Consider the following 27,938-nt stretch of genomic DNA (forward strand, 5'->3'; position numbering starts at 1 on the left):
TTACTCAGCCATAACAAGAAAGAAAGAATGCCATTTGCAGCAACATGGATGGAACTAGGGATAATTATACTAAGCAGAGTAAGTCACAAAGAGAAGAATAAATACCATATCACTTATATGTGGAATGTAAAATATGGCATGAATGAACCTATTTACAAAACAGAAACAGACTCATGGATACAGAGAATAAACTTGTGGTTGCCAAGGGGAATGGAGGGAGGGAGACGGACGGACTGGGTGTTTGGGGTTAGCAGATGCAAACTGTTACATTTGGAATAAACAACAAGGTCCTACCTTAGCACAGGGAACCATATCCAATCTCCTGGGATAAACCATAATGGAAAAGATATTTAAAAATGTATGTATATGTATAACTGAGTCACTTTACAGCAGAAATTAGCACAACATTGTAATTAAACTCTACTTTAAAAAAGACGTTATATAACTGGCAACACTTGTCACAGTCTTCTGTTGACTCTCAATTCAAGATAGTACACCCCGTGGGTGTCCAGTCTACAGCTCTTGCCTCCTTTTTTTTCCATTAGGATGGATGAGAACTATAACCTCTTGCCTCATGGAGTCAATTTCCAAGATGCCATCTTTCCAGACACTCAAGAGAACAGAAGGATGTTTTCTAGCCTTTTCCAGTTTTCAAACTGTTCACAAGGGCAGCAGCTGGCAACTTTCTCATGACTGGGAGGTTCAAGAAGACACTAGGGTAAGAATTGGCTATACCCTGTGCTACAGACTCATATGAATGTTGTGAGCAAGGGAGTCAAGAGTCCTCCTCCAAAGTCCAGATCAAGAAGTATTTTTCACCCTCTCCACAGCCCTCCCAGAAGTTAACAAGCACTGCTCATAAACTCTGGAGTCCTCAGGCTGTACTGTGTGACATGAGGTTCCTCACAAAGTGAGGGGACAAGATGGGCTGAAGGTTGGCATGCTGTGCCTCAGTTTCCTCTTCTGTAAATTGGAAGCCATTGTAACATTGTATCTTAGGGTGGATGCAACATGATTTAACTATGTAGGGAATGTCAATAGGTAAAGCCTTTAGTGAGGTTTTTGAGAGTAAGCACTCAATACACTGAGCTGTTATGACTACTTCTGTTGTTGATTTCAAATACTTATGTATGTTTTTACTTGGCCCTGATGGGTCTTGGTTGTGGCATGTTGGATCTTCAATCTTCCTTGCAGCATGCAGGATCTTCAGTTGCAGCATGCAAACCCTTAATGGCAGGATCTAGTTCCCATGGAACAGAAGGATCCGGATCACTCTGGGCATGAAGATAGAAAAAGCATCTTTCAGTCTGAGGCAGATGCCTGAGTTGTGGGGATATTTCAAGGACTATCGCTTTCTCTGTGCAGTGGCATTGTTGCAACTGAGCCAGGGGAGCAGGGAGGCCATGTGGCCCATCGCTCCCAGTCTCCCACCAAGGTGTTTATAGGACCATGTGACAGACCACAGGAGACAGTTCTGATGTGGGTTAATAAACCAATGTTCATGTATTAGGTGGTTTCCTTCTTTCCCCCATCTGTGGTGCCCTGGGTGGGGGCACTGTCTTTCTCTTGTCTGGTGGGTGGGCCTAGGGGAGTGGCCTTGTTCTTCCAAACCTCCTGCCCAGGGCTCCATGGCACCTGGAGGCTTTCGTCATGTTCTTTGCACAGAAACTGTTCTCATCGTGGGCAAGTACATCTGACTGAGGAAAAGTGTTGATTCTTCCTTTCCATACATTACCCAGGGTTCCTTCCTTAGGCCTGCCCTACTGAAAGTTCCCAACTCCCTGACCCCTCTTCAAGATTTGCCAAAATTTTCTGAGTGCTTGTCATATATTTCACTCCCCACATGGATCTAAGCACTTTTCTTTCCCCCTGCCCCACTCTTTTTTTTCTTCCTACCTGACTCTTAATCTGTGCCAGCGCCCACTCCACATTGAACTGGACTCACCAAGTATAAGCCTGAGTATCCCCAGCCTAGATCAGACCATAGCATGTTCATATTAAATCTTTTTAGTCTTGGTCCTGTGGTTCTCCATTTTGTGGGATTTTTGCTTCATGTACTAAATCCTTGGTAATAGTACATTGAGGTCAAGAGATTTGATATTGATCCAAAAATACCTCACAGCTGAGCCCCAAACTCTTTAGATATATAACTGATTAGCCCTATGGTCACACAGTGAAGCTATTAACATTTTACTGCAATTAGATTTTCCATCATTCAAAACGAATAGAACAATGGGACTGTGGAGAATTGTTTTAATGTGAAGGCAGTCCTATTTTGGGTGGTCAGATGTTGATCTTGGGGAGAATTCCTTTTCCCTTTCATCATCCTGATCTCTTAGATAACAGAGGGTGGGTATGTATGTTTGCACTGAGTCAGAAGCTTTTGGGGAAAGAGAATTAATTGTTCCAGGTTGCTGAGCTGCTGGCAGAGCCAATTGAGGTGTTGATGGATTTTGTATGTATCACATCTTGGCTCCTTCTGCCCACTTTGAAAGGTACCACATCAGAGCTGAGTTAAATTAGCTAGTTCATTTGAGAATTTAGGTTTAAAATAAAACTAAGGTGCTAGCATTTATATTTTATGATATTCCTTGAGAAAATTTTACTTTCTCTGCAGTGATTAAAATAGGTGTGAATTGAAGGTGTCAGAATTAGATGAAGAGTTATGGACAGTTACTTGTTCCTTTCTTTAAAAAAAAAAACAAAACTAAACCAAAACTAAAAATTATCTGCCTTAAAAAAAAATCAAAAACTTATATTCAGTTGCACTGGATCTTTGATGCCATGAGGGCTTTTCTCTAGTTATGGCAAGCAAGGGCTACTCTTTGTTGCAGTGCACAGGCTTCTTATTGCAGTAGCTTCCCGCGTCGCAGAGCACAGGCTCTGAGCACATGGGCTTCAGTAGTTGTGGGTTGTGGGCTCACTAGTTTTGGCACACGGGCCTAGTTGATCTGCAGCTTGTGGAATCTTCCTGGACCAGGGATCGAACAAATGTCCCTGCTCTGGCAGATGGATTCCTATCCACTGTGCCACCAGGGAAGTCCTCTCTGCTTTTTCTGTGTGAAGATGAGTATCCTGCTTTCTCTCCTATGCAGGGTAAATAAATCATGTTACAACACAAACAGTCTGTTTTTCCTAAGGTGATGGGTCTTCCATCTTAGACAGGGTCAGAGGAGCTTGTTTGAGTCACCTTTTTATTCCAGTTAGACTCTTGCTAATGGGAACATGTGAATCCTTCATTTGTTCTGAGACCATTATGAATGGCCCTGGACAGTGCACATTACACAATTTCCCTATATCACATGCTGTGTCTTAGATGACGATGAATTTAGGGGGCACACTAATGAATTCTCATCATTTCCACTGTTGCTGCTGCTCTTCTCTTAAGTCCCCAGTCAGCTCGAGCAGTGTGTTTAGATGGTGGTCGTGAAGGGTGCATCTCCTCCTCCTCATTCTCTTGCAGCATCACATGAATCTGGGACTCTAGGGTCAGTCCGGAGGTTAAGAAATGGAACCAGAGGAAAATCTGATGTAGGGAAACTTTTTGTGATACATACCCAGGACAACCTGCAACTCCGTCCTCAGCAGCCAAATCCTCCCATTCTCTAATTCCATCCTTAGACATCCCACCACTCCCCCCTCCCCCCAACCCCTCACCCCCACCCCTTGCTTCAGTCAGTGGAAACATAAGCTTGCTTTCAAAACTTGCCAAGGAATCAGCAGCACTCCTAACTGTTCAGCATCTCTCTGGTTCAGTATCATGGTGTTAATGGGGCCTCCGGGGATGTCTTCAGCAAGTTAGAGCATCCATCCCATTTTCTGGCAGGGTTCTCTCCACGCCAGCCAAGAACATTTTCCTTTCCTTTTTTCTTCCCTGTTGGGTGAGTGTAACAATCAAAACAAAAGTTGGCTGTTTTCCTCTCTCAGCAAGTCCTGTCCCCCGGGACCACAACCTAGACTGACCCACACATACATCAATCTGACCTAGAGTGTCATGGGACTGACATAAAATCTGTGGAAGACCTCCTGTCATCTTTCTTTTATGCCTTTTTAGAGTTGGGAAGGATGTTAATGGAGGTGCCATCCTCATCAGGCAATCAGGATTGGCTGTGTCATTTTCAGAGGCGTGATCTCAGACAGAACCCTTAATTTCCCAAAACTTCAATTTTCTCCTTCCCTGATAGCTCAGTTGGTAAAAAAAAAAAAAAAAGCTGCCTGCAATGCAGGAGACCCCAGTTTGATTCCTGGGTCAGGAAGATCTGCTGGAGAAGGGATAGGCTACCCACTCCAGTATTCTTGGGCTTCCCTTGTGGCTCAACTAGTAAAGAATCCCCCTGCAGTGCAGTAGACCTGGGTTCTATCTTTGGGTTGGCAAATCCCCTGGAGAAGAGGAAGGCTATCCTCTCCAGTATCCTGGCCTGGAGAATTCCATGAACTCTGTAGTCCATGAAGTCACAAAGAGTCGGACACCACTGAGCGATTTTCACTTTCAAAACATATAAACTGTCTCAGGTTGTCCTAAGGACCCAATTAGATCATAGGTTTGAAAGCACTTTGTCAGTTGTAAAGAGTGATGGAGGGGTTTATGACTATAAATGGATAGTTAGAAAGTATGGCTTTAAAAGTTTAAGATGATGGAACTTTTAAAAAGCATCCTGTGTCTTCCCAGGGCAGTGGCAGTGGGAGCAATGGTGACAGGGTAGGTGGTGGAGAGGGGAACAGATGATGGGGAAGCTCTCATGTGTGTTGTAATTCATTCAACAGAATTTACTTGGTTCTTGTCACAGAGCACTTAAAAATTCATGTACTGAGTTATAAACCATGTTCATGTGGGTTCCCAAATCTGAAAGTATAAAATGGTAGTCAGTAGAGTTTTTTTCTCCCACCTCTGACACCCATCCACCCAGTTCCCACCTACCCTCCAAACGAATAACCACTGTTAATAGTTTCTTGTAAGCTTCCAATGAGTACTCTCCCCCAACAAACAATTCAGTCAAGATTCACTGTCTTCTTTAAGGGCATGGCAGCCCACTCCTATATTCCTGCCTGGAGAATCCCATGGACAGAGGAGCCTGACTGCCTTGAGTCCATGAAGTCACAAAGAGTCGTGCCAGGAGCCAGCATGGGTGATCCCACCCATGACAAGTTTATGTGGAAGAGATCTGATGAGCAAGGTGGATCAGGACTCGAGGGACCCCCTGGATCTGCTTGAGCATCTACCCCAAAACCAGAATCTGTCTGTCTTACTATTTTGTGCCTTTCACCAACTCTTCTGACATTAACAGGGGGCTATCCCCGACCACCTTTCTCTGGAAAAGGTCAACTTAGGGCTTTAGTTAATAAGTCTCCTGGGCATGATAGGAGTGTTTCAATTCAAACCCCTCTGGTGGCTTTCTAGCTTACCTGACAGGTTTATCCAGACTCTTGCAGCTACGCACGTTATTGTTCACAGCCTCCCAACCGTGAGAGACACGGGAAGCCTAAAACATTCTAAAAATATAGAGCCTTTCAAAGAGTTAAAAACTATTAGAGTAGTGCTGGTGTAAGATTTCATTGTTGAGCCAATGCTTGCTGCCAAGTGCCCATATCCCTTATCCATTGTGCACCTGGGAGTGCATTAGTTAACATAGTTGGAATGTAAGAAAAACAAGTAGTAGCCTTAGAATTAACTACATCAGACCTTTGAGCTAATTGGTTCTTTCTTTGTTGTAACTCACTGCACCTTTGCTCCATGAGAATGTAATTCTGTTTAGCACTTTCTGAGGCTGACATAGATTAGAAATATAAAGAAAAAACACTTCAAGGGAAAATAAGTTTTCTGGTTGAGTAGCCTTTATCGAAAAAGGGTCATAAAATCTCCACAGGCCTCCAAGGCCAGAAGATAATGTACACAACATTGTTTATGGGAAAGGTATGCAGAGAAAAATCCTGGTTTCGATAAAGACAAAACAGATGTAATGTTTGGGCTGACTCTATATGACTTTGCATCTTTCATATCTCTCTATGTACAAGTCAAGGTATAAAAATTCCTTTTGAAAATAAAGTTATGGGCCTCGCTCACCAAAGCTTGGTCTCCCCGTGTCATTCTTTCTTTCCTTTTCTTTCTTTCTCTCTCTGTTCTTCTTTCAGGATGACTCCTTGGGGGCACAGGGGCTCTCTGGCTTCACTTTTTTTGCCTGGGCTTCTAAGACCCGATTGGGAAGGTGCCCTGCATCTTCACCGGGGAGGCGGTGTCCTGCGTCCTCACCCCACCGAGAGGGCGCCTGCAGCCTCCATGAACAGAGCAAGTTCCATGTCAGGAGCTTTATTGGCTTTCTGTGTAAACCAAGGAAGATCAAGCCTCTTTCTCTCCCCTTTTACTTTCCTTATCGCCGATGCCGTCATCCTGAGGGATTCCCTGGATCCTGCTGGGGCTGGACCCCAGCAGAGTCGGACATGACTGTGTGACTAACACACACTTGTGGTACCAGTGGCACTGCAATGTGCACACGTGGTTGTGCCCTGCTTTGTTCACAAGTGGGTACGTGTAAGTAGACATGTAAGTTGCTATATCTAGACATGTACGTTGGTTTAAACAGCTGTGTTGTATTCCATTGTATTAATGCCTTACTGTGTATTTAATCAAGTTCCCTGTTGATAGGTATTTACACTGTTTCCAGTCCATGGATATTACATGGGATGTGGACATGTATGACATTATATCAGTACACACCTCATTTTGTGGACTTGTTGAGTCCAGTCTTTAGCAAGTGACTGTTGAGTGACTGCCATGAGGCAGCTTTTGTGTTAGATAACAGAGTTTCAATGTTGAGAAAAAATTTAGAATATAATAATAATATATTTATAAAAATATAAATTTTAGAGTATAATTATTAATAGTTTATCTAAAAGCTCATATCATATTTACATTTTTTAGTTTTTTTTGTTATTGTTTAGAGGTACTTTCTTGTTGACAAGCTTGTGACAGATATAACAATATAGCAATTTTTAACTTATAATAAACCTAGGCACTATGAAAATTTTGTGCTTAATGTTAGTGACTCTTAGACATGTCTATAGTAGAGTAGCAAAAAAAAATACTAGATATTTAATATTGACTATTTCCCAGTTCACGTGAATCTGAAATTCATTTAGGTCAATGTTTTCTTGTATTTACAACTGTTTGGTTTGTAAGGGCTTCCTTTTCTTGAGATCATTTAAATAAGAACTCAGAACTTGAGCAATATTATCAAAAAACAGAAGACTCACACTGAGACATACATAAATCCAGACAGACGGACAAGGGATCTTCTAGTTTTCCACCTGAGATTTAAAATATTTATTTGAACCGCTTTTTGGGGGGGGGGGGGGCGTTGGCGGTGGGGGGAGGGGGTGGTGGCATGAATACTGGATTGGGTTGCCATTCCCTTCTCCAGGAGATCTTCCCAACCCAGGGATTGGACCCAGGTCTCCCACATTGTAGGCAGACACTAGGGAAGTTGTTGAATTCTGTGGCAAGGATTAACTTCAAGCGTTGCCCTAGGCAGGCCTTTGTAACAAGCTAATTGTTTTTAATTGCATATGCAAAAGAACCAGCTTTACAGTTTCCAAGAAAAAAATAAGTTTCCTTGTAACCAATTTTGTCTGGTTCTGTAGAATATCATGGCCGTCCTAGGACAGGTCATCTTTCCTTTCTGTAGTCATAGTTTTATCCCTGAATTATAGACAGATCAGCTGATAAAAAGCTTGGCTTGTCTCTGTGGAGTGGATTTCCTTGTCCTTGTGTTTCATCTGAGGCAGTAGTGAGGCCCACGGGCCTCTCCTGGAAGTGGGCATGGGGGCGTGGCACACCGGGAGCGCGTACAGGGCAGGGGGTCCCAGTTGTGCTCTCAGGGCTCTCCACTGCGTCTGGGAATGCCCATTTCTTGAGCTCCTGGGTTCCCAGCGATTGGCATCCAGTGAGTGGAGTGGAGGGATGTGAACCACAGGTAAGGGAACTGAGACTTGGTGGAGCAGGGAACCACGTATTCTGCCCTCTCTGTTGGCACAGTCTCAGAGCCCCCTAACCTGGTGGTCACGGAAAGGCCTCACCTTTGGGGTCAAGGCCTTTACCTCTTTACCCTGTTGCATAAAGCTCAGACCCGCGTGGGTTTTCCCAAGCAGCCTAGTGCCTGCTGGAAGTCCAAGGGATTTATCCTGCCTGGTGATTTCACCTGTGGGGACTTCATAACCCTTACTCTGGCCAGCTGGCCCAGCCCTGCTTCTGCCACTTTGTAGCCCAGTGGGCCCTTGACCACCTGCTGGGATGGGAAAGGGAAGGGTCCACCAGTTTCACCCTAGATATTTAGTAGGGTGCATGGATTTAAACACCTGGTGGCCACCCAGGCGGAAAAGAAGGGAGGAGGGCACCTTGCTGCCCTTTCATGGTGGAATCTGTGGCTGTCCTGCTGAGAGGGGTCCTTTCCATGGGAACCCTGTGCAATAAGTTTGGTATTTTGGAACTGAATAATTAAAACGTGTAAAAAATTTAAATTATGTGGTGCTTTAATTAAAAAAAAAATCAAGCTCCAAGTTTTTTGCAAATTGAGGTCTAAAAATTTGAAGGCCTATTTTCCTTCCACTGTGGCATTCTATGAAGAAATGTGTGGGTTTTTTTTTTTTCTTTTTAAGAAAAGAGTCAGAAAAGTGAGGGAAACAGAAAACCCAGAGTTGCCCCTGTAGTTTGGCGAAGGCCTTAGGAGGTCACTTGTAAATGCTGCTGGCTGTTGGGAGGCAGTCTCTTCCTGTGGCTAATGGGCACAGAGCTCTGCAGACTTGTCCTTTGCATGGATGTTCTTGGTGGAAATCCAGCTCGGAGCCATCTCCTGATGTGTAAGAATTTCCCAGACTAGAGCCCTAGGCAGATCCTGCCGGGCCAGGGGCTCCTTCCTTCATTGTATCTGTCTGTTTGACTGAAAACCAGCAATGACATACTTTTCTTTCAATCTGGTCTCTCATCCAGGCCTTGGAGTAATATTTCCCCTCCCCCTCAATAGACTTGGGTTCCAGGGATGAATTATAGTCAGTTGTCCATGATTTTGCAGATGAGGAAACTGAGAGCCAGAGCGGGTGGAGGACTGTCCAAGGGAGAATGGGATATCCTTCTAGGAATACTGGCTCCTGGGTTTTTAATGAGCTTCCCACCCAGCATGGTCATTAATTGGCAAGTGTTGACATTGAGAATAAACTATTGGTGGAAATGTAAAAGGCTTTTTTAAAGAATGTTCCTACCAGCTGTGCATCTTATGGAGTATTTTCACTGTACTCCCCAACCCTTGGAAAGTGCTGGGCACAGGGTAGATGCTTCATCATTTTTATTGAATAAGTTCAATTTCACATAATTATATCCATAGTGTCGGCAACACTATGAGGTATATTAGAACAGTGATTGTCACCGTTGGCACTTCACATATCAGTAAAGAAAGAAAACATTTTATTAGGAAGACTGTAAAAGAATTGCTAAGTTTTCAGTTTATCCCACAAGGATATTTTAAAAAATGAAACAAATCTCTCCCTTCATCACCAAGGCTATCGGAGGTCTGTAGAGGACCCCATGCAAGGGAGGTTCTACCTCTTAGGACACCCCTGCTTCAGCATCTCCCTAAGCCAGCAACCTGGGACAGTCGAGTACACTTGAAGTTCCTTCCTTGACCTCGGGAGTTTTTTTGGAAGACAATTTTTTGACAGACAGGGGTGGGGGGAGCTTTTGGGATGTTTCAAGTGCAGTCCATTTATTGTGCACTCTTTCTATTTTTTTTTTTTTTTCCCCTGGTGGCTCCGTTGGTAAAGAGTCTGCCTGCAGTGTGGAAGACCCGGGTTCAATCAGTGGGTGGGGAAGATCTCCTGGAGAAGGAAATGACAGCCCACTCCAGTATTCTTGCCTGAAGAATTCAATGGACTGAGGAACCTGGTGGGCTACAAAGGGTTGGACACAGCTGAGTGAACAAACACTTATTTCTAGTATGATTTCATCAGCTCCACCTCAGATCATCAGGCATTAGATCCTAGAGGTTGGGGGCCCCTGCTTTAGTTCCCTCTTTCATCTTCTACACAGCTCCAGCCTGCTTCCTCCCCTCTTCCACCTGCAGAACTACCTGCAGGGCTTCTCTGAGTATGACTAAGAGTCTCCTTGCCTCACTTCCTTTCCTCTGAGTCCCTTCTCCTAACTGGGTTTCCCTGATCTCCGTTTAGGCACTTTTGCCCCAGGTGGTGCTAGTGGTAAAGAGCCTCCCTGCCAATGCAGGAATCCGATCCCTGGGTTGGGAAGATTCCCTGGAGGAGGGCAGGGCAACCCACTCCAGTATTCTTGCCTGGAAAATTCTCATGGACAGGGGAGCCTGGCGGGCTCTGACAGTCAGACGTGACTGAAGCGACTTAGCACAGCATACCAGAGGACCTTAAAACTGCAGACTCACGTGATTGTTCTGGCTCTTTGGAGTCCCTTGTCATTCCACGTGTATGTTAGGGTCAGCTTGTGTATTGCTTCCTAAAGGCCCTGAGAGGGTAACAGGCAGGAAGGCCGGGGGTCTCCAGACAGAAGGAATAGGCTGCAAGTGTCAGACGTTTTTTTCTCTCTCTCTCAAGCAGCCAGAGGAAACAAACTAGTGTTACATTTTTTCCCCTTCTCGATACAAATTTAAAAGGATGTTTCTCTGAAAATTCTGTGTTGCAATGATGACTTCTGGCTCCACCTGAACTTAACTTTTCTCAAACCTTGAGCTAAGCAATGCATTTTTTCGTAAGGAAATGTTTGTCTTAAGCTATGTTAATATACTATGTATTTCCGCTAGACTCTGTCTTCAGGTTGTTTTCCCCTAAAGGCTCAGAACTGACTTGACAAACCAGTATGTCTTACTCATACCTTGTTCTCCTAATCTATGTTAATGAAACGATATATTTGCCTGGAAATCTGCCTTTCTTCAAGATTCATGTCAATCATTTTATGGTCCAGGATGACTCACCTGCTGCCAATGTTATCTCAATGCATGTTGTGGGTGACAGGCCTGGTGCCATTCTCTGAGACATTGCCTTTCTTTCCTTAGCAGACTGCTAGTGGCTGTATAACATCTGGCTAAAGACCAGCAGGGGGTACTCTTACTGTGCCCATCTGAAGTCTGTGTCAGCAGCTTTCTCTGTCTCTTTTATACTTTAATAAAACTTTATGACACAAAAGCTCTGAGTGATCAAGTCATATTTGATCTTCATTTCAGATTGAAGATGCATTCCATGGTATTGCCATCTTAAGTCTTTCCATCACTATGGGATATCTGTACATGTATTCAGGATATTTTTTCAGCAATTGTGTATAATTTCCAGTGTGCCAGTCTTGTCATCTTCATTACATCCATGGCAAAGTATTTTATTAATGTTGACATTATTGAAAGGGAATTTTTTTTAATTCCTTTTCAGATTATTTGCTAGTGTATACAGATAAAACTGTGTAATCATTCATTTTTATCAGTTTGGACAGCTTGATAGTTGTCTTTACTTTCTTTACTTTCTCATACTTTAAGATTATCCTGTCTCATATATGTACTGCCTCACCCTTAATCTCAGTCATTTATTCAAAGAACTTCTGTCCTTTTATTTTTTTTTTAACATTGAATAATTTTTGACTATGCTGGGTCTTTGTTGCTAGATGTCTAGTTGTAGTAAGCAGAGGCTGCCCTCTAATTGCCGTGCCATGGCTTCTCATTGCAGCAGTTTCTCTGGTTGCAGAACTTGGGCTGTGTAGCATGCAAGTACTTCAGTAGTTGTACAGGGGCTTAGTTGCCCCTGGGCATGTAGAATCTTCTAGCACCAGGGAGTGAACCCGTGTTCCCTGCATTGGTAAGCATATCCTTTACCACAGGACCACCAGGGACAAATGTCCCTTTCACTAGAGAATGATATGCAAAACATACATGTAGGAGCTAAATATGCTCAGCTGACAATATTCGGAAATATATACATGTATTCCAGCTTACCTTTGAACATATTCAGTTAAAGGTAATTTGTGATGATGTCTCCATGGATCTTGGAACCTTTCCTTTTGTTTCTCCATAACTTCCCATCTTGTCACGTATAGAATTCAGTGCTTGTCCCATATGGTTACTGAAAAAACTGTCATACTGTCTTCCAAAGGGGGCTGTGCATGCATCCCACCAGTATCTTGAGTATGTTTCTGTAAGATAGTTTACTATCAGTATACCCTCCGCGGCCAGGTGTCTATTTCAATCTTTACCAATTATGAATGAGCTTGTTTGCTCTAGTGTTCTTGGACAATTTGAGTACAGATTCTTTGTCAGATATGCATTTTTAAGGGAAATAATTGTATTTATTTTTCGCTGTGTTGGGTCTTCGTGTGTGGGCTTTTCCCTAGTTCAGGTGAGCGTGGGCCATAACTAATGGTGTGCGAGCTTCTCACTGCAGTGGCTCCTCTTGTGGGGCACAAGCTCACGGGCTTCATTGGTTGCAGTATGTGAGCTCGGCATTGTGTCTTCCAGGATCTAGAGCACAGGCTCGGTAGTTGTGGCACATGGGCACCATAGCATGTGGGATCTTCCCATAGCAGGGATCACATCTGCATCTCCAGCACTGGCAAGTGGATTCTTTACCACAGAGCCACCAGGGAAGCCCTCAGGCATATTTTTAATTCTAGTTTTCCACACATGTACCTGGTGAGAGAGGCCAGGATCAAGAGGCCTGGCCACTGGGAGTCCTCAGCCACAGTTCTGGCTGTGCCATCCAAAGCTCTGGGGCCTTCGGCGAGCGCCTCAGCTTCCCTGGGACTGTTTCCTCTCCTCAGAAGTGCCCTGCTGTTGGACTGTGCCCACCAAGCTCCTCTGTCCCTGGGATTTCTGAGGTCAAAATACTGGAAGGGGTGCTACTGCCTTCTCTACAAGGTAGCATTTGGAAGATATTTTCTCCTGGATTGTGGTTTTGATGAAGGAAGGAGGATCCCTTTCAGGGCTTGAGAATGGATTCTTGTCTGACACTTGGAAATGAATTGCCCGTGGTGAGGAGTGCCGTCAAAGCGAGAGACTTCATTGGGAAGGGCTGCCGGGGCGGAGGGCAGGAGGGTGAGGGAAACGGAGAGAACTGCTCTGCCACGTGGCTTACCATCTCAGGGTTTATGGTCATTGGGTTAGTTTCTGGTTTGTCTCTTGCCAGTCATTCTGAATTGGGATCCTTCCTGGGGGCACACGCATCACTCAGCCGAGATGGATTCCAGAGAGGAGGATCCTGGGAAGTTGCTAGGACCTCTGGACTGCAGTCTCCTATCTCTTTTTGGCCTCTCCAGAATCCTGGTTGGTGGTAGCTTGTTAGTCCCTTGTTCCTTACCAGGACCTCCCATTGTAAGATGACTCCTGCAAGTGCTTTCTCTTCTCTGTTGCCTGGCAAGGGTGGGTGGTCAGTGGTTCATTTAATAGTGTGTCTTTTGGTTCTCTCGAATAAGGTCCTTCACAGAGTAAATGTATAAAATTGTAAAAGTCAATGTTTTAAATAATTTATATTCCTAATTTGGTAAGTTGGCTTTTTTGTTGTGTGTTATAACTCATCACCAGACCAAAGGTCATGTAAATCTTTGTTGTTTTCTAAAATTTTATAGTTTTTTAAATTGAATTACGGTGTTAGTTGCAAAGTTTGTGTTTCTGTTCATTTCATCTTTTTTTTAAGTTATTTATTTTTAGTTGATTGATAATTGATTTACAATATTGGTTTGATTTGTCATACATCCACATGAATTAACCATAGGTGTACGTGTGTCCCCTCACTCTTGAATCTCCCTCCCACATCCCATCCATCCCCACCTCTCTAGGTTATTACAGAGCCCCAGTTTGAGTTCCCTGAGTCATAACAGCAAATTCCCACTGGTTGTCTATTTACAAATGTTGGTGTACATGCATCCATGCTACTCCTTCCATTCATCTCACCCTCTCCCTCTTGTTCCCCACCGTTGTCCATAAGTCTGTTCTCTATGTCTGCATCTCCGTTGCTGCTATGTGAACAGATTAATCAGACCCATCCTTCTCGATTCCATGTTTTTCTCTTTCTACTGACTTCCCTGTTTAATACACTCTAGGTTCATCCCCTCCATTAGAACTGACTCAACTGTGTTCCTTTTTATGGCTGCATTCCATACAGGCTCTGATTGTTCCTTAGCCATGTTTTGAGGAGGGTCATGGAGCTATTCTGCTCCATTTCAGTTTGGGCTTCCAGTCTGAGTGCTCACAGCAGAGCTGCTTCTGGGTGAGCCCTCTGAGGTCTGTGAGCGCGGGGCTGCCCGCTCTTCTCTGGCGGCCCGCAGGGGGCGCCAAAACCCCTTCTGACCCGTGGGCGCAGGACGCTTTGCCTTCAGACTGGGCTCAGTGACCAGCTGGCGGGAGCTTTGTCTCCTCAGGGCCCTCAGGGCTCGGGCTCCTGGGTAACGGGGCTGCGTCCCAGCTGAGAGGAGCGGGGTTGCCTTAGTGCCCACCAGCAGGGAGGCACTGCAAGAGGGTAAAATGAGGACGAAGTAGACGTTTCCTGTGTCCAGCTGAGCGCTGACCGGAGGTGCATCTCAGAGGACTCAGGGGGGGAAAGAGCTCCATGTGCAAAATGGCGGGTTTTCAGTTCAATTTCTGTTAGATGATCCAGAGGATGACCTTCACTGATGTTCTTCCGAGTAGATGGCCAGTTTTCCTGTCACTGTTTCTTAAGAAGACGGTCCTTTCTTCTTCACTCGTTCCTGGTTTGATTTTCATGAACTGACCACGTACATGTGGGTTTATTCCTGGGCTCTCTATTCTTTCCTGGAGTCCATGTGTCTGTGTTCCTGCCAGTTCCTCACTGTGGTGGTTACTACAGGTCCGTGATGTAGTTTGAAGTCGGAGAGGAAGATGCCTCCAGCGGTGTTCTTCTTTCTCAGAGTCTTCTTGGCCATTTAAGGTCTTGTTCAATATTAGCAGCCTAATATTAGGAATACGTCTATTTCTGTGAAAAAGGCCATTGAATATTATTTTGTGATTGCAGTCAGTGTATTTGTTGATGGCTTTGGTTGGAATGGACATTTTAATTCCTCATTGTTCCAGTGTGTGAGCATGGAATAGTTTTCTGTTTATTTGTGTTTTCTTTGGTTTCTTTATCAGTGCTTTCTAGTTTTCTGACTTCTGGTCTTTTATGTCCTTGATTAAGTTTGTTGCTAGATGTTTTACTCTTTTTGATGCAATTATAAGTGGGACTTTCTTAATTTTTGTTTCTGATTGTTATTAGTGTATAGAAACGCAAATGATTTTTGTATATTTATTGGGATTGTAAGTTGTAGTATTTTATATGATTGTAAATTGATTGGAAATTATTCAACTTTACTGAATGTAGTCTAACAACTTTTTGTGAAGTTGAAAGGTTGTTGTTGAATCACATGAAGACACCAGGATTCTTGGCCCCCGGAGGAGAAGAATTCAATCTGGGGCCAGAGATGAGGCTTGATCGCTCAGAGCTTTTGTGTAATAAAGTTTTATTAAAGTATAAAGGAGATAGAGAAAGCTTCTGACATAGGCATCAGAAGGGGGCAGAAAGAGTACCCCCTTGCTAGTGTTAGCAATGAAGTTACATACTCTCCAATGAATCCAAAGAATGTCAGGAGGTTGTAAAGACTTCACCAGACCTACTCCCATAATTTACATTTTAAGATAACAGAATTAGCCAGAAGGTTTAATTCAGAGACTGTCCTCAGGCAGGATACATTATTGTTATATAATCCTAAGAAATGTAGAGAAGGAAAAAAAAAAGTTTGTCCTTTCTTCCTCCTTGAGAATTCCAGACCCCTGTCTCCTTGGGGACCCCTAGACTTATCAACCTGCCTAAGAAATGACTCTCTCAAAGTTATTGGGAAAATTTTATTTGTAAAATCTGTTTCTCCTGCAATAGGTCATCCAGAGGACCCAAGGTATGGTGGTTACTAATAGACTTACCACAGTACTTCTTCATTCCATGTGGACTCCTTCAAGGGCAGTGAGCATCACAGCATCCCTTGAACTTCGTCTGGGTAAGTCTTGACCTCTATAGGAAAGTTTCATGCCTGTCTAATCTGATTTACTTTTATGGTATTGACTTGTTTGTTTTGAAACATAATTTACTTTCCAGGAATTTAAAATGTACAGAAAACTCCTAGCAATGGGAAAAGGGCTCGCATTTGCCACATCATCTAAAATACTCTATATATTTTATCCAAAATGGGTGCGTTCTCCTGAAAAAACCTGCACATAATCTCCAAAATCAGGAAATCATATGGTTTCTACAGTATAATGTAATCCACAGCCCCACTTCCCTTTCAGCAATTGTTCAATTGTATGAATATATCTTTTCTTCTCATCCTTTTTTTTTTTTTTTTGGAACACATGTATACCTGTGGCAGATTCATGTTGATATATGGCAAAACCAATACAATGTTGTAAAGTTAAAAAATAAAATATTTTTTTTTTAAAAAAAAGAGTGTTACTGAGATTTTCAGTGATTTGGACAAACTTGATGGATTTAAAGCAGACATGGTGAATATGGGATCGGCATGGCCTTTTCTATATGGATATTTTTCACTAAAGATGGTTTTAATGTTTTTTCATGATACTCGGGGTTCCATTCGAATCGGTGCAGGGGCATCAGGCCTTATCTCGAGTGGATGGGGAAATCAGTGCCTTTGGGATTGTGGCACGACCCACGAGGGTTCCCGTTGAGTTTCAATGTGAGACAGGCCTCCTCTTGAGGGGCAACGGGAACGTCGGGATTCCTTTCCAGACAAAGCCGGGGAATCGACCTTCATCTCGAGATGAGGAGGGGCAAAGGGGCTCAGATTGAGGTGTGCTGGGAAAATCGGTGTTCCTTTTGAGTGGGGACGGGTATGTCGGGGAACTTCTGGAGTTTCATGAAGGGTGTGGAGTACCGTTTCGAGTTTCAAGACGGAACGTGGGATTTCTCTCAAGACGCTGCAGTGGGAAAGGGTCTTATCTTGCATTGAGGGGAGAATCCCATGGTTTTCCTTGAGGCTTGGCAGGAAGTTTGGAGTTCCTCTTGAGTTGCGACGTGGACCTCCGGGTCCTGGTCTTATTGCCTCAGGGAAGTCAAGTCTCATTTCGAGTTGTGACGGGCACCTCGGTATTCCTCGCAAGTCACTTCAGGGGAAATAGGCTTCATCTAGACTTGTGTCCAGAAACTCCGTGTTCCTCTCCAGTGGCGACAGGGATCTCTGGGTTGCGTTCAAGGTTCACCTGGGGAGTCAGGCCTCATCTCGAGTTGAAGCAAAGAACTCTGCTCTCCTCTGGAGTTGCAATGGGTATCTCCTGGAGCCCTTTTAGTGGCCTAAAGGGAGTCAAGCCTCCTATGGAGTTTTGAGAGGGAACTCGGGATTGCTCTCTAGGCTCTGCAGAAAAAGAAGGGCCTCATCTCACGACGACGATGACGGGGGAATCCCGTGGTTTTCTCGAGTTGCGGCGGGAAGTTTGGCGTTTCTCTCGAGTTACGAAGGGGAACTCAGGGAGCCTCTCGTGTTGTCCCAGGGAAGTCCAGTCTGCATTTGAGTTGCGAGGGGGAACGTGGGATTGCTCTTGAGTCATGGCAGGAGAATCGGGCCTCAATTCGCGTTGAAGGGGGAATCTCGAGGTCTTTCTCAAGTTGTGGCAGGAAACTTTGGGTTCCCTCGAGTTGCGATGGTGACCTCAGGGAGCTTCTCATGGTGCCTATGGGAAGTCAGGAATCCTTTCGAGTTGTGAGGGGCCTCTCGCGATTCCTCTGAGGTCAGTGTAATGTAAGAGGGCCTCATCTCCAGTTGAGGCGGGAACCTCAGGGTTCTTCTCCTGTTCTGATGTGGATCTCGGGGTGTATCTGCAGTTTCAAACAGGGAGTCAGGTCTCGATTTGTGTTGAGGCATGGAACTCTGCTTTCCTCTCAAGCTGTAAAAGAGGTTTCAGGCCTCCAGTCGAGTTGAATTGGGGACCTGGGGCTTTTCTCGAATTTGCAACCGGGGTATCAGTCCTCCCTTCGTGTTGTGAGTTGATTCTCGGGGTTCCATTTGAATCAGTGCAAGGGAATCAGGCCTTATCTCGAGCGGATGGGGAAATCTGTGTCTTTTGAATTGTGGCAAGACCCCCAGGTTCCTCTCCAGTTTCAATTTGAGACCGGCTTCCTCTTGAGAGGTGATGGGGACCCCAGCATTCCTTTCCAGATGAAGCAGGGGAATCGACCCTCATCTCGAGTTGAGGAGGGGAAAACGGGGCTCTTCTTGAGTTGTGGCAGGAAATTCAGCATTCCTCTCAAGTGGGGACAGGTATCTTGGGAAGCTTCTGGGGTTTCATAAAGGGTGTCAAGTTCCCTTTTGAGATCCAAGAAGGAACGTGGGATTTCTTGGGAAACACTGCAGCGTAAAAGGACCTCATCTCGTGTGGAGGGAAGAATTTCATGGTTTTTGTGGAGTTGTGGCAGGAAGCTTAGGGTTCCTCTCGAGTTGTGTGGGGAGCTGGGGGACCCGCTTGTGTTTCCTCAGGAAGTCAGATCTGCTTTTGAGTTATGAGGGGAACCTTGGGATTCTTCTCACATCACTGCAGGGATGAGTAGGGCTTCATCTCGAGTTGAGGCAGGAACCTCAGGGTTCCTCTCCATTTCTGACATCAATCTCGGGGTTTCTGTGGAGTTTGAACAGGGGAGTCAGGCCTCGTCTTGTGTTGAGGCATGGAACTCGGCTTGCCTCTCGAGTTGTGAATGGGGTGTCAGGCCTCTCGTCGAGTTGGATTTGGAACCTGCGGCTTTTTCTGGAGGATGCACCTGGGGTGTCAGTGCCCCTTTGTGTTGTGACTTGATTGTTGGCGTTCCATTAGAATTGGTGCAGGGGCATCAGGCCTTATCTCGAGTGAATGGGGAAATCAGTGTCTTTGGGATTGTGGCATGACCCACGAAGGTTCCTGTCAAGTTTCAATGTGAGACTGGCCATTTCTTGAGGTGCGACAGGAACGTCGGGATTCCTTTCCAGTCAAAGCAGGGGAATCGACCCTTATCTCGAGATGAGGAGGGGCAAATGGGCTCAGATTGAGGTGTGCCGGGAAACTCAGTGTTCCTCTCGAGTGAGGACGGGTAAGTCGGGGAACTTCTGGAGTTTCATGAAGGGTGTTGAGTACCGTTTCAAGTTTCAGGAGGGAACGTGGGATTTCTCTCGAGACGCTGCAGTGGGAAAGGGCCTCATCTTGCGTTGAGGGGAGAATCCGTGGTTTTCCTCGAGGCTTGGCGGGAATTTGGGGGTTCCTCTCGAGTTGTGATGTGGACCTCACGGACCCACTCGTGTTGCCTCAGGAAAGTCAAGTCTCCGTTCGAGTTGCGAGGGACCTCTCGGGATTCCTCTCCAGTCAGTGCAGGGGCATAGGGCCTCATCTTGAGTTGAGGCTGGAACCTCAGGGTTCCTCTCCAGTTCTGACATGGATTTCGGGGTTCCTGTGGAGTTTCAACAGGGGAGTCAGGCTTCATCTCGTGTGGAGACATGGAAGTCCGCTTCCCTCTCGAGGTGTAAAAGGGGTGTCAGTCTTCCTTTCGAGTGGACATAGGGGTCTTGGGCTTTTTCTCAAGGTGCCACGGGGCTGTCACACCTCCCTTCGTGTTTTGTGTCAGTTCTTGGGGTTCCAGTCAAGTCCCTGCAAGGGAATCAGGCTTATCTGGAGTGAATGGGGAAATCAGGGTCTTTTCGAATTGAGGCACGACTCCCTGGGATGTGCTCGAGTTTCAAGGTGAGACCGGCCTCCTCTTGAGGGGCGACAGCAATGTCCAGATTCCTTTCCCAACGAAGCAGGGGAATCGACCCTCATCTCGAGTTGAGGAGGGGGAAAACGGGCTCTTCTTGAGTTGTGGCGTGAAACTCGGTGTTCCTCTCAAGTGGGGACGGGTATTTCGGGGACCTTCCTGAGTTGCATCAAGGGTGTCAAGTACCCTTTCGTGTTTCAAGAGGGAATGTGGGATTTCTCTGGAGACACTGCTCTGGGAAAGGGCCTCATCTCACGTTGAGGGGAGAATCTCATGGTTTTTCTCGAGTTGTGGCGGGAAGCTTGGGGTTCCTCTCGAGTTGCCACAGGGACCTCAGGGACCAACTCGTGTTGCCTCAGAGTGGTAAGGTCTCTTTTCGAGTTGTGAGGGACACGTTGGAATTCCTCTAGAGTCACTGCCGGTGAATAGGGCCATGTCTAGAGTTCAGTCGGGAAACTCAGTTTTCCTTTCCGGCAGCAACAGGGATCTCGGGCTTCATATCAAGGTTCAACTAGGGAGTCAGGCCTCGTCTGGTGTTGAGGCATGGAACTCTGCATTCCTATCGAGTTTTCAAAGGGATGTCAGGCCTCTGGTGGAGTTCAGGTGGGGAATTTGGGCTTTTTCAAGAGGATAGGCTTGGGCGACAGGCCTCCCATCCTGTTGTGAGGGGATACTCGCTGTTCCATTGCAGCCGGTGCAGGGGAATCAGGACTTATCTGGCGTCCTTTTTCCTTGCAGCAGGATCCGCGGGGTTCCACTCGAGATTCAGTTGGTGACACAGGCCTCCTCTTGTGGTGCGAGGGGAAGTTGGGATTCTTCTTGAGCTGAAGCAGGGAATGGGCCCTCATCTCCAGATGAGGTGGGACACACAGGGCTCTTTTCAAGTAGTGGCGGGAAACTCGGCTTTCACCTCGAGTTGTGACGGGGATCTCTGGGCCCCCTTGAGTTGCATGAAGGGAGTCAAACCTTCTCTCGAGTTTTGAGAGGGAACTTGGGATTGCTCTCGAGGTGCTGCAGGAGAAAAGGGCCTCATCTCGCATTGACGGGGGAATCTCTTGGTTTGTCTCGAGTTGCGGCGGGAGGCTTGGGATTCCTCTCCAGGTACCACGAGGAACTCAGGGAGCCTCTTGTGTTGCCTCAGGGAAGTCAAGTCTCCATTCAAGTTGCGAGGGCGAGTGCAGGAGTGCTCTGGAGTCACGGCAGGGGAATCAGGCCTCAATTCGCATTGAAGGGGGAATCTCAAGGTGTTTCTCGAGTTGCGGCAGGAAGTGTGGGTTCCCTCGAGTTACCACGGGGACCTGAGGGAGCCTCTTATGTTGTCTCTGGGAAGTCAAGAATCCTTTCGAGTTGTGAGGGGCCTCTTGGGATTCCTCTCGAGTTGGTGCAGGCGACTAGGGCCTCATCTTGACTTGAGGCGGGAAACTCAGGGTTCCTCCATAAGGATGGTGTCATCTGCATATCTGAGGTTATTGATATTTTTCCCAGCAGTCTTGATTTCAGCTTGTGCTTCATCCAGCCTGGCATTTCACATGATGTACTCTACATCTAAGTTAAATAAGCAGGGTGACAATATACAGCCTTGACATACTACTTTCCCAATTTGAAACCAGTCTGTTGTTCCATGTCCAGTTCTAACTGTTGCTTCTTGAACTGCATACAAATTTCTCAGGAGGCAGTAAGGTAGTCTGGTATTCCATTTCTTTAAGAATTTTCTACAGTTTGTTGTGATCTACACAGTCAAAGGCTTTGGAGTAGTCAATAAAGCAGAAGTAGATGTTTTTCTAGAAGTTACTTCCTGGTTAGGAAATAGCTGGGTGTAGCTACAGTAGAATCAATCAATTTCATAGAGAGATATTTTAACAGTTGTTCATATCTTGTGTTTTACACCAATGATTAGGGTGATGTTTTCATTGTTTTCATCGCTAGGGTGAACTTCTCAACTTTAACTGAAACATTTATATTATCCTCTAAAATTTTAGGGCAGTTTAAAAAATTTATGAAACATTTTATGTTACTGATTTTTTTTTGTAAACTGGAGGAATGCTAGACAGAAAGTTACTTAGTGATAATATGAATTTTAATTTGGTAAGAGATGATAGTTGGAATTGAGGCTGAGACGTTTGCAAACTAATTTTTTCTTTGTTATTCGATATAACTTGCAAAATGCCAGAGTAGCAATTTTTAATATAACAATTTGTCTCCTTTTAAAATGTATATTCTTAAAAAGGATGGTGGAGATAAGTAGAAAATAGTTTAATGTAGTGACTTATTTTTCTCCAGCTGATCTGTGAATAAACCCAAGAGCCCAGTAACTGTTTTGTCCAAAATGGTCTAATGGCCCTTGCTAAAACTTTTCCTACTGTGATTCTGTGGGATTCTGCAGGGCATTCTCATTCTGGGACCATTCACCCTCCCTGTCGTAAGCAGGCAAGTGAGAATGTCAGTAACGCTGAAAACCATGCATAGACCCTACATTTTTTGAAAAATACATATTAATTGCAAATACTGATAATATGATTATTAATAGTGATAAACTATTTCCAGTGCACTTGACTGTGATCTGTGTGTAGTGACTTCACAGCTAAAATTACTGTTTGCAGCATGTGGTCCCTTTCAGCTTTGTTTTAAAGTAAAACAACTCACTGATTATTTTTCTTTCTGAAGAAGAAAGACTTGTGGTTCTATCTTAGAAAATTGACAACTTGGTTTTCTTTGACTTTTCTTTGGCCTTTTGGCTCCTCTTTACACTCTTTACTAATCCCCATGTGTGCATGCTAAGTCATTTCAGTCGTGTCTGACTCTTTGCAAACTTATGGACTGTATCCCCCAGTCTCCTTGTCCAAGGGATTCTCCAGGCAAGAATACTGGAGTGGGTTTCCATTGCCATCTTCCCAACCCAAGGATTAAACTGGGATCCCCTTGTATCCTGCATTGGCAGGTGGATTCTTTACCCCTAGTGCCACCTGGGAAGCCCCACTAATCCACATGGCAGGCTAATTCAGATTCATGGTGCTGCCTTTTCTGCCTTTCTCAGGGACTGCACTTCTGTTTTTCCACAATCCATTTTGTGAAACTGGTTTTCTCCACCTTCATCTACTGTGAAGAAACTGACCTTCCTCTATGTGAATCTAGGTGCAGAGGCTGCAGTGAGGCCTCAGGGTTTATGGGTTCTTGGGGATCTTCGTTTCCTATAGTGTCTTTGTGTTTCCTCCATAGAGAAGCCTGAGGTGCTGAGGCTGACCATCTGAAGTCTGTAGAGTGAAATCTCCTAGAAGGACAGGCTGGAAAGGAAGTTAGAGAGTAATGTGCTTGCTCCAGAAGTTTGTAGCAGAAACGTTAATAAGAAGGGATCCTTTCCAGTTATCTTTTCTCCTTATCTTCTCTCTCTTCATTTCCCTTTACTTATTTGATGCAACCCACCCCCACCACAGTGGTTTTTCTGGAGCCTCCTGGCATTTTATTCATATCTCTATCATATGAATTACTTAGGTTTAGATCTGATCTGTATCTACTATCTGTCTTCTGTGTAGACTACTAACATTTCAAGACCTTTGGATACAGTATATACTTAAATATTCAGTGAATAAATGAAGATATTTTGTTGAAAAAGATACAAATATTAATAAAATATCTACTTAGCACATGAATGCAAGTATTATATTTGATGTAATTCTGCGTGTGCTGAAAGAGACTGAGGACCATTTTAAGGGCTCATCACCAAGCTCCAAAGGTTACTTGATAGATTTATGCAGAGAGACTTAATTTTAGTTTTGAATTCGTGGAAAACAGGGTCAAGGTGTGAGAGTGACTTGATCATTCTTGGTGCATCTTTGGAAAATCAAGGCCGTTATCTTCCTTTTTTGTAAAAAAAAATTTTAAGTATATATGTTTATTTGGCTGTTCCTGGTTTTAGTTGCAGCACATAGGATCTTCATTGCTACATGTGGGATTTTTAGTTCCTCAACCAGGGATCAAACCTGGGCCCCCTGCAGTGGGAACATGGAGTCTTAACCACTGGACTGCGGAAAGTCCCTTTTTTCTTTGTTTGAATAAATGCTTTCTGAAAAATTTAATTTTATTTATTTATTTCTGGCTGGGCTGGGTCTTTGTCACTATATGCAGACTTTCTCTAGTTGTGGTGCTGGGGCTTCTCATTGCAATGGCTTCTCTTGTTGTGGAGCATGGGCTCTAGGTACTCCAGCTTCAGTCATTGCAACTCGTGGACTTACTTGTCCCTTGGAATGTGGGATCTTTCTGAATCAGGGATCAAACTCCTGTCCCCAGTATTAGCAAGTAGATTCTTAACCACTGAACCACCAGGGAAGTCCAAGTCCATTATCTTTCTTTAAAAATGTGAATGGTCAAGAGATTGAACAGACAACTGATTTTAGAAAAGCAATTTGGGCACAGAAAATCCTGGAGGAAAATATAGAGGGATAGCTGGTAGAAACATGACAAACTTTTTGTATAGGAATCCTAAGACCTGTGTTTACTCGCTGGCTAAAAGAATGGTAATCCACCTTGGTTCCAAAAAAAATATATGAGCAGCTTATGAATATGTGAGGTATACAAAAAGATGAGAGAGGGAAATAGATCAAATTGAAAGAAATTGAGTATAGCACTGAGGTGAACCAAAATGCTGAAATGAATTTCAGAAGGACTTGTAGTTTTTAAAGGTGGTTGACATTTATCCCTCAGGTTTAAGGTAGAAAGGGAAGTGGGAACACAGCTGGATCATGCCCCGTGGCTGTGAGATGAAAAGAAATAGTCTCAGAAGGACAACTCTTCTGTCCTCTAGTATCCAAAAGAAGTGTTTCTATGGCTTCTAAATAAAGGAGCTTCTGTGGGATGAAATATAGTGTGAAGTACATTCTCAACTGATTTCCAGGTTTGTCCTGATGCTTGACTCCATGTTCACTTGAGGAAAAGCAGAGATTCTATAAGGGGCCAGGGGGTGTTATCTCTCAACCTGCCACCTGACACAGGAATAAAATGCTCTCAAGCAGATCAACCATGTCTCCTGGAGATGATTTTCCATGTTCAGTTTTTGTTAAATCAGCCCGTGTTCAGTTCAGTTCAGTCACTCAGTTGTGTCCGACTCTTTGTGACCCTATGAACCACAGCACACCAAGCCTCCCTGTCCATCACCAACTCCTGGAGTCCACCCAAGCCCATGTCCATTGAGTTGCATATCCTATCTTTTTTCTTCCTGTCCTCTCTACAGATGTAAACCTCATCCAGGTGTGATTTGTTTTGTAAGTCACTGGCTTATTTGTGATGATAAAGAGATCATTTTTGAAGCATATTTGGAATTGTGGAGCACCCAGAAATTTTTGTGAGGTTTTTGTTTTTTTTATTTTTAATGGAGCATTTAAATTTTTGTCAGGAATGTTCTTTCTCCCACTCTACTTCAGACAATAAAGTTTTTTTAAAACCAGTCTAGTTTCTTGGACTTCTAGTTGGATGGCTTCACCAACTCGAAGGACGTGAGTTTGAGTAAGTTCCAAGAGTTAGTGATGGACAGGGAAGCCTGGTGTGCTGCAGTCTCTGGGGTGGCAAAGAGTCAGACCTGACTGAGTTGCTGAACTGAACTAAACTGACTTTCTTAATCCTTAGGAAGGGTGGGTGGAGGAGTTGGCAGTTTGAGATGTGCTCTTGAGAGCTCTCCCTGGGTCACTCTGAAAACACCTGTCCTGATGATGAAGAGGGACTGTCTGCGGATGCAGGGCTGACAGAAGGCAGTTCTGAAAAGCTCCCCAGTTCTGGGAGGAGGGGTGGGAGGCCAGTGCCCTGGTAGTTTGCACGAGGGGTCCACACTCTGAGGACACTGGAACACAGTGGGTTTCTCCCCTACCTGCCCACCGGCTCCTGACTGGCCCAGTACTCAGAGACCCTGCACTGGGCAGAGGCCAGCCTGTGTGTCCCTCAGTGGGCAGCCCTTTGTGAGTTTTCATGCTTCCCTTTACTCTTTTGCTTCCCCTTCCTTCTTTTTCCTTCTTATTCTTCTTGTTTCCCTTCTCCTCGACATTTGTTTTTCCTTCTTCTCTTGATTATTCTCATTTTTCCCCCTTACTTTGTAGTTATTCTGTACATTCCTTTCACCTTAAAATCTGGACCCTCTAGAACTCCTGTGCTCCAGCTTATGATCTTGAAGAGAATATTTTGATGTATAAATTTCTCATAGGCATCATAACACACTGATTCAAGGAAGTAGTGAAAGAGGTGAGGGTGAGAGGATGAACTCAATTCAGATCAAAGTTTAGATGTAGGTGTTCAAAACAGTGGAATATTGATAACACTCTCTAGTTCTTTGTTTTGGTGAGGTGGTGACATTCTTTTTACCATCAGAATCCAGATGTTTGCTTTTTGGAGCAGGTTGCATGACCTAGGACTATTTAAAAAAAAAAAAAAAAAAAAAAACAGGAAACACTGTATGTGTCTCTAAGGGAAAGGCTATCTGTGACCCCCCTGGAGACCCTGTGGGCTCTGCCTGCATCGCCTGCATAGACAGACAATGAAGAGAAAATGTCATCATTTCTACAAAGCCCCAGGGTCTTGTCTCCAGTCTGTTGTTTTGGAGGATTTGAAGATGATTAAAACCAACAGAAAACAGAAGTGTTCTAGAGCCTGGATTTGCTTTAATATTAACTGTCCTCACTTTGATGTTAAAGATCTTTCTTCAAAAATGGCCAGCTCTAGTGTTGAGTTGAAAATAGAGATCTGTCAGTATAAGAGAAACATCTTTTGATTAACTTAGTGAAATATAGTATTTGGGAAAACACTTGTGTATTAAAGCTGCTTGTTAGTATTGTTGCCACAGTGATACCTGTTGGTGAGTGATTATGCCATGCTGTTCTCAGTGATTTTGTTCTGAAAGATGTACCCTGAACTTAGGTGCAGCCCTAGCAATGGCATGGTGACCTGTGCCCACCTCAGCACCCACTCTCCTGGGGCTCCCGCTTTGTTTCCGCGGTTTCATCATTCTTTGTTCTCACCTTTCATCCCCTCCCACAACACTTAACAAATATTTCACACATCTACTGTGTGTCAGGCACTGTTCTAGGTGCTGGGGAGTCAGTAATGAAAAGAATCTACAAAGTATCTGACTTCATAGAGTTTGATTTAGTCAAGTAAGATAGAGAAATAAGTCGGCAAACAAGTGAATTCTATAGCATTTTGTTTGAGGATCGACTTTGTGGAGAGAGCAACAGGGAATGGGGTGCTCTATGGAGCAGGGAGAAGGAGGGTGTGTATTCAGAGATCCCCACACACCCAGATCCCCTGGAGGGAGCAGGACTGTGTGCACAGGGCAGCAGGAAGGCTAGTGTGGCCAGAGTGTGCTTAGCAGGTGGGGACGGCACAGAGGGTGGGGCGGCAGGAGAGGAGAAGCCCAAAGGGGGCTCGTGGGGCCCAGGTGGAGACCATGCTTTAATCCAGGTGAAATGAACTTTCAATGAAGGTTAGCAATACGTTGTATGATTTAAACCATGAATGCCTTTTACTTTTTCTGTGCATTGTCACATATGTAAACTAAAATGCTGCTAAATTAGAAAAGTCTGAGGTATCCCCAAGAGTGACTGCTACGTGTTGTCAGGCATCTGGTCTGTGTGCCAGTCTGGGATGGGGAGAAGTGGGACAGTGGGGAGACAGACTTGTCTTTGTCTCCCTACCAGCTGTGTCTGGGCCTCAGTTCCTCACCGCGATGCAAGGATGGGTAGGAGAAGTCATTCTCTGACTCCAATCTATGATCGCTGGTAGTTCCTGGAGGCTCTTTTATGTCTTTATCTTTGTAACTCCCATGTAAGCTTCACAGAAAGCATCCCCTAGCTTAAAAAACAGAAGGAAATGTAGCCTTGGCTATCCCTTAGGTTCTCTTTATTATTATTTTTTTTTTTTTTTTACTTTACAATATTGTATTGGTTTTGCCATACATCAACATGATTCCGCCCCGCATCAAGAAGCTGCAGTCCCATAGATTCTGTCTCAGATGACGATCATTCAGTGCCTCTTAGCGAGGGCACATTATCTCTTGTTGAAAGTGCAAAGTCAACTGTCAAAAGTCAGATACGGTGCCCAGGACCCCGTCCTTCCTGGCTAGGGAGTTGGCTTCCATCACTGTACAGACTTAAGAGAATAATATGAACAGTGACTGTCTTAGTAGATACTTCCTGACATAAAATAGA

The 27,938-nt window shown here is 44.6% G+C and overlaps 1 pseudogene; it reads left to right on the forward strand.

Annotated features, from left to right (window-relative positions):
• The window catches only part of LOC129644411 (uncharacterized), a 72,958-nt pseudogene that overhangs the window by 4,290 nt on the left and 40,730 nt on the right, over window positions 1-27,938 (forward strand).

This window comes from Bubalus kerabau, chromosome 2 (assembly GCF_029407905.1).
Source record: "Bubalus kerabau isolate K-KA32 ecotype Philippines breed swamp buffalo chromosome 2, PCC_UOA_SB_1v2, whole genome shotgun sequence".
Classification (NCBI taxonomy): Eukaryota; Metazoa; Chordata; class Mammalia; order Artiodactyla; family Bovidae; genus Bubalus; species Bubalus kerabau.